The 6,766-nt window shown below is 37.2% G+C and overlaps 1 pseudogene; it reads left to right on the forward strand.

Moving 5' to 3' along the window:
- Positions 1 to 3,552: 3,552 nt before the first annotated feature.
- LOC139894237 (rop guanine nucleotide exchange factor 3-like) lies at positions 3,553 to 5,952 on the forward strand (annotated as a pseudogene).
- The last annotated feature ends 814 nt before the right edge of the window (positions 5,953 to 6,766 follow it).

Below are 6,766 nucleotides of genomic sequence, written 5' to 3' on the forward strand. Positions count from 1 at the left end.
TTTACTAAACTTCATTGTTTTTTCACAAATCCTTGTGAACCTTTTACCGCCTAAAGGAAGATCAATTAATCCAGAGTTATTTATAAAGTTATTAAAATTATCTGCCCAATTTAGATTATACTCTGTGTTCATGCGTTCTGTTTTGTTTCTTACTTCGTTGAAGTCACCAAAAACAATGTGTGGGATATTAAGGGAGTTAGTAAGGGATGAGAGTTCGCTCCAAAGTCTAAGTTTTTTTGAATGGGAATGGGGGCCATAAACATTAATGAAGGCAATTTCAGAGTCATGACCCGCCCACGTGCCACAAATTGCAAGAAAGAATTCACCCTCAATAGCATAGTTGAACGAAAAGATATTAGTATCCCAAATAGTTAGGATACCTCCGGAAGCACCATCCGAATCCTTTTGGACGAATTTAAAATCAGAATTACCCCAGAAAGATTCAATGGTGTTGTCACGTGTTTGGCCGCATTTGGTTTCCTGGAGGCCTAGAATTGATGGTTTTTCTTTATAGCAAATACGTTTAAGCCAGCTTATTTTACCCGTTTGTCCAATACCCCGAATATTAAGAGAAATCGTACACATGAGAAAAAACTTACAGAATCGATGTGACGGAGGTGGATTCATGGGTTGTTGCGACGAATCCCGATGCTTTTCCCGAATTCGAACGTATCCAAGCTTTTGCTAGAGGTAGAACCTGTCTTTTTAGTCTTTTTGTTATGTACCATGTCCATATGAGATCCCTTCGAGAAGTAGGATGTGCTACCACCACCGTTAGACGAGGACTTACAACGTTTAGCCAGTTGAGAGATTCTAAGCTTTTGGCCACTTCTAGCTAGATGTTTGATGTAAAGCATATTGGATCTAGGTCTTTTAAAATCTGGGTTTTGAGAGGTGTTTTTTGACTTAATGATAGGTTTGGCGATGGTGCTAGAAATTTTTCTCTTTTTAGAAATTTCTTTACCCGTATAAAGTAAAGGTTCGAGGTTGAAAGGATCGGAATTTGTTTGTTGTGTAGCGTTAGGGGCAGGCATAAAATTTAATGGAGAGTTGGATTGAGGGTTTAAAGGGGTAGTACAGGGGGTGTCGTTTGTGGTATGGTGAGGGAGGGTTTCGGGAACAGAATCTGCATGTTCTTGTGTCACTATTGGTGAGCATAAATCATTTGTTAGAATGTGTTGAGGTGAGCTGTCCATATTAGATTTACCCGAGATGTGGCTAGGTGTAACAGGGGTATCATTTACTTGATTCGATGGGCCGTTAATAACAGTGTTGGGCTGCGGGATTGCAAGGGTATCCTCTCTTGGTGGGCTTGGGGGGGTATTGGTGGTAATGGGCTGCGTGATTACAGTGGACTCCAAAGGGATGGATTTTGGTTTTGGTTGATATGAGGTGGTATTATATGGCCTTGCTGTATTAAAATCAGGAATAGGAGGTGGTTCAATTGGATCAGTTTCATTCGATGGGCTAGTTTCTTTTGTAGAGCTAGTATTATTTAAAACAGTTTCGGGATTGGAAGGATTATGGGTGTGAGGGTTTGTGGTGTCAAAGTGGTTGATGGGTTTCGATATGCTAGGAGATTGGAGAGATTGGTTATCGGCATTATTATTAAAGGGACGAGTATCCATTCGTTTAGAGGAATTAGAGGAGGTTTGGTGAGGAGGCGTGGGATCGTGGTTGTTGTTACGGGTGGTCTTTTCAGCGTTTCCTTCAACTCGATTTTCACAATCCAAGTGGGACTCTTCGTCAGAAATGTGATCGTCCGAAAGAATTTCATCATCCCAATTCGACGAATTATCGATATCACCATAAGTGTTAAACATAGAAAAGTTTTGAACTTCAATGATGTAAGCCTTAGATTGATTGACGTCACCGGGGTTGATAATAACTTGGCCGTTTATCGGTGAGAAATTGTTTGTTTTGATAATTACCGAGCCATGCGATAAATCTTGGTTGTTCTCATTGGTTATAGAGCAATTAAACGTTTCAATTACCTCGCCCCAATTTTTTGCTATGTCAATGAATGTGGATTCTAACCAACAAGTAATAGGTACCCCGAATATGTTAACATAAACAAGTCTACCAGAGGTTTTGTAAATTTCGGGATCCCATGGGTTTATATCTTCAAGCCATTTCCATAATGGGTGTTCCGAATTGTTAATCAAGTCTAGGGCCGGGTTGGGTTCCTCAAATATAAGCATTAGATCATGCCCGCCCAGGTATTTGATAGTAAACCCACCAAGGTTTTCACTTTCACATATTTCATTAAAATATTCAAGGAATTCAAGATCTTTAACTTTGGCAATAACCGCTTGACCAAGTATTTGGATAAGATCATCATTAGAATTTACCTTAATCGAGGGGATGCCGTAGTTTGTAGCCTGCTTGTTTAGGACCACTTCTTTGAAATTCCTTTCGTCTACAGGTGAGTTAAATGCAACCTTAACATTGTTCCTAGAACCCGATTTTGCATTGTTAGGCTGTGGAGCTTGTTTCTTTCCTTCGGGATCACGGGCCTTGTATACTTTGAGTAAATTGTCACCCGCAACAATGAGACTTAGTCTCCTCGCAAGAGAATCTTTGTGGTAATCTGGAACGTCTAAGAATCTAACAAAACCAAACTTCCTTCCGTTTTTTAAGATCTTCCTGGGGATGTAAACCTCGTGGATATTGCCATATTTTTTGAAAACATCCCATAAGTCCGTTGAACACCAGTGTTCGGGAAAGTTGTGGAAGAGGTATGAAGTAATTCTAGACTTGTCGATCGGTTTTGGCAATTGATTTGTTTTAGAATTATTCGCATCTGGAAAAGGCTTGCCATAACGATTGATAAGGTTGGTGGCTGATTCCCGTATTTTGAAGTTGTTGTATAATTGATTGTAGGATGAGTTTAACCTTGTCGAGTGATGATTGAGACCAGATTTGGATCGGACAAGGTGGGTTGGATTCTGCTGGTTATTGTAATTAGGGTTAGGGTTTTTTGAAGGTGAGTTTTGCTTATTATGATCAATTTTAACCCAAATACCCTGATTGATAGGCTGATATCGGATATGCTTGTTATCAGCAAAGAAAGATTGTTTCGACTGGGATTGGTTGTTCGATGCTTTTGGTGTAAAAGGGGATGTCGGTATGTTTGACATGATAAAAGAGTATTTCAAAATCCGATCTTAAATTCACTTATCAGTTGTTGACTAGCAACCAACCACCAGTTTATCCCATCCTCATTTGTTCTTACTCGTTTTTTTTTTTTTTTTTTGATTGATATTAATAAAGATGCAACAAATTTTTTAAAATTAAGTAATTAATTACCAAAGAAGTGGATACCTGAACTCGAAGCTGAAGTTGCTTGAGATATTCGATAGCTTCATCTAACATAGAAGCCTTATCCGTCTATCAATTAAACCCACAAATCCCCAAATAAAATTCCCTTATCCGACTAAAGGCGGCACTCTCCGTAAAATTCCCGTCGGCGGTGCGATCCGTAAGAAACGATCGTCGTCAAGTTCCGATGATAATAAAATTCCGGCGACTAATTCTTCTCCGGCGGCAACTATGCCGCCAGCTCAGATGAAAGCGGAACCGTCACAGATTTTAAGATTTGGTAATGATCGGAGATTGAGTTTGAGAGATGGATCTGAAGACGGTGGTTTGTTTCCGGCGACGACGGTGAGTGGCGGTGGAGAGAATAATATTATTTAGATTAAGACCGTTGTAGAGAGAATGTGTCGGTTGCTAGTGCACTAGTTTTAGACTGCTAAGTTTAGGTTACTTTGTTTATTAGGCATCCAATATCATCAATCATTTCCTAAAGTAGGACTTGTGGGTTGTAAATCATTTAATTGTTTTTTTTTTTCTATGGCCTGATTTTATCAAGGTACAAAGCCTTTTACTGGATCTTTATATGTGTGACTGTTGGCTTTAGCAGTCACCTTTTTGGATCATAAGTTTTCATTTGCATCACCTTTTTGGACTTTTTGTTTTCAACGTAGGGTAACAAAATAAGGGCAGTGTTGGACAAATACATTATTCCAGATTATGAAGCCACTTTTAATAAAGGACGATTGTTATACCTTACTAGGTTTAAAGTATGACAATTTAAATGATGCTTCTCATGACAATTCTGGTACTAATTTCTTTGAGATGATAAGGAGTGCAAATATAAAGTTTGTTGTTCTTTCAATTATAAAGGCAGCTGTGGATCATTAATATTTGGTTCATCAAGACACAAGAGTATATACTGAAGTACCATTGCTTTTCAAGATCAATGTTCTTGTGAATCACTTTTGTTCATCGCTATTGGATTAGACGGTAAGCGTTATTACTGTCATATAATTTTTTTATTATTATTTCATCTTATTCTTACGACATAAGAGTGGCATTTACTGAAGATGTATTAACTTCACTTTATGAGACGGTTCAATCCATATCTCAATACAACTCACTGTATGAACTTATTTATACTTACATTCCATTGTAATTATGCTAATCAATGGTCTGTATATTATTTATCTTTATAACTTGCATTCATATACAACTTTAAATTTAAGGTCAACCTCTATTATAGAGGTGTCAAAAGGGGGCTGAAATGGGTGATGTCAGCTACATCGGTTGGGTTGGGTCGACTGAAACTTTTTTTGTTCAAAGTTTTGAGCTTTAAATAAGACCAATTCTTTAACTATACATATAGAAATTACATTGATTCTTTAATTAAGACCTTGTGCCTTTTTTTGTAGGAAATATTGGAAAAGTTTCCAAGAAACAGAATTTTGGTACGTGGAAAAAGGAAGCATGTCGAATAATGCGTCTATTTCGAAAACTTCCTACGCATCAGAGAAAAGACGAAAAATGGTGGTTACATGTTCCTTGCGTGGCTGCCGAAGGTCTGTCAGAAAATGCGAGAAAACATTTGAGACAAAAACACGATTTGGCGAATCAAATTCATAAAACAGCAATGGCCATTAATAGTAGCATTTTAGCAGGAATGGAAATCCCACAAACAAATATCGCGTTTCTTCCTAAGGTTTAACATTTATCAATAACTCTATTTTTTTATGTTGGGAATTTATATTTTTGGGTCAAAAAAGACACTAGAGATGCCTATATGGGTGAGCTGCGTAAATGGTCAAAATGGGTCAGATAAAAAAGTAAACTTTCGTATGGATTGAAATGTTGAAAACTATTTTATGTTGGGATTTCATTTTCTTGGGTCAAAATAGACACTATAGATATCTATATGTGTGGGTTGCGTAAGTGGTCAAAATGGGTCATGTAAAAATGTAAACTTTCGTATGGGGATACGAGAACAATTTGTCCAGCCACTTACATTTTTTATAACTACCAGCAAATAAAACATTTATGAGGGTTTATGCATTAAAGATGCATTTGGTTATTTCTGACCCTTCTGTTATATATCTTGCTGAATTTTCACGAATCCAAAATCGAACCATTTGTAAGTAATTGAGTCGAAAATGCTACTTGATAGTCTCAACATAAGTTCGGAACATGAAGCCCTTGAATTGGCTGATCCAGTAGAGGCGTCTATGTATACATGGAGACGTAAAGCATGTGCAAGCTATTCATAATCATCATGGGAGTTGGTTAAACTACACGTGGGTGAAACAGAAAAGAGTGATAAGAATGTTATACTATCTGAACAAGCCGATAGTTTGTTGTTTAGCTTGAAACAACGTTACCCCAGACTCTCACAAACAACACTCGATACAAGCAAGTTTCAAATGAACAAGGTAACTTTTCAATCACACGAAACATTTTTTTTTAATTGAATCAAAATTAGAAGTTATATATGTATGTGTAGGATGTGGGACAAGCAATATCAAGTGTTGTTCAAGAGTGTTGGAAGGTTTGACGTTCAACATTGTTGCTAGGACTGAAGATGTTATATTAGAAGATAAAACTATGAGAAACCAAGAAGCATATTTGGAGGGTTCATAATACCAAGAAGCATATTTAGAGGGTTTATATTTAGAGGATCTCAAGAAATGCCAAATTTAACAAACTAATAGTTCCTAATGCAATTTAAAATCTTGAAACTGAAGCGCATGTTATTTATTTTGTTTTGTTTGTTTTTTTTTACATATTTTGGAACACCATAAGGGATTGTATTGCTTACTTTTTATTTGTCCTTAGATTTTGAAAAGATGACATAGACTTGTTGAATATATTATATCAACCAATTTTATTATATCGATATTATAATTTTGCTTTCATAATCCCGCGAATTCGCGGGCATTAAACTAGTAATAATAATAATAATAATAATAATAATAATAATAATAATAATAATTTTATTGGTGTGTGGGGATTTTGTCTCTGTCATTTTAGCTATGCACTACAACTAAAGGTTGTGTGCAGTTATGTCGCATGCCACAGTGAAGTTTCATTGTCCCTTTGTGGGTCTTAGTGGCTGTCAAAATGGGAGTGGAAATGGGCTTGTTAGAAGTTCTCTTATCAAGCATCTTAGTGATCGTCATTGTGGTATCGATTCGCGGGATATCACTCGACATTCTCTTACTTCTAATTTGGGTGTTTATACTGAGGCTGATGTTACTTTTAGGCGTATGGGGATTTGGTTATGTGGTGTTTGCTACAAAACACACACGGTACGTGCTAAGTGCCGTCATGGTAGGGGCTCGGATGTGCCGCCCCCCGATGAGGGAAATGGTGTTGTTGGTTTTGTGCTTCATAATTTTTCCAAGCCACTAGCTCCCTCTTCTCCTGCTCGACTTTGTATTGAGGATGGTTCGGT

Source organism: Rutidosis leptorrhynchoides, chromosome 2, assembly GCF_046630445.1.
Source record: "Rutidosis leptorrhynchoides isolate AG116_Rl617_1_P2 chromosome 2, CSIRO_AGI_Rlap_v1, whole genome shotgun sequence".
Taxonomy (NCBI): Eukaryota; Viridiplantae; Streptophyta; class Magnoliopsida; order Asterales; family Asteraceae; genus Rutidosis; species Rutidosis leptorrhynchoides.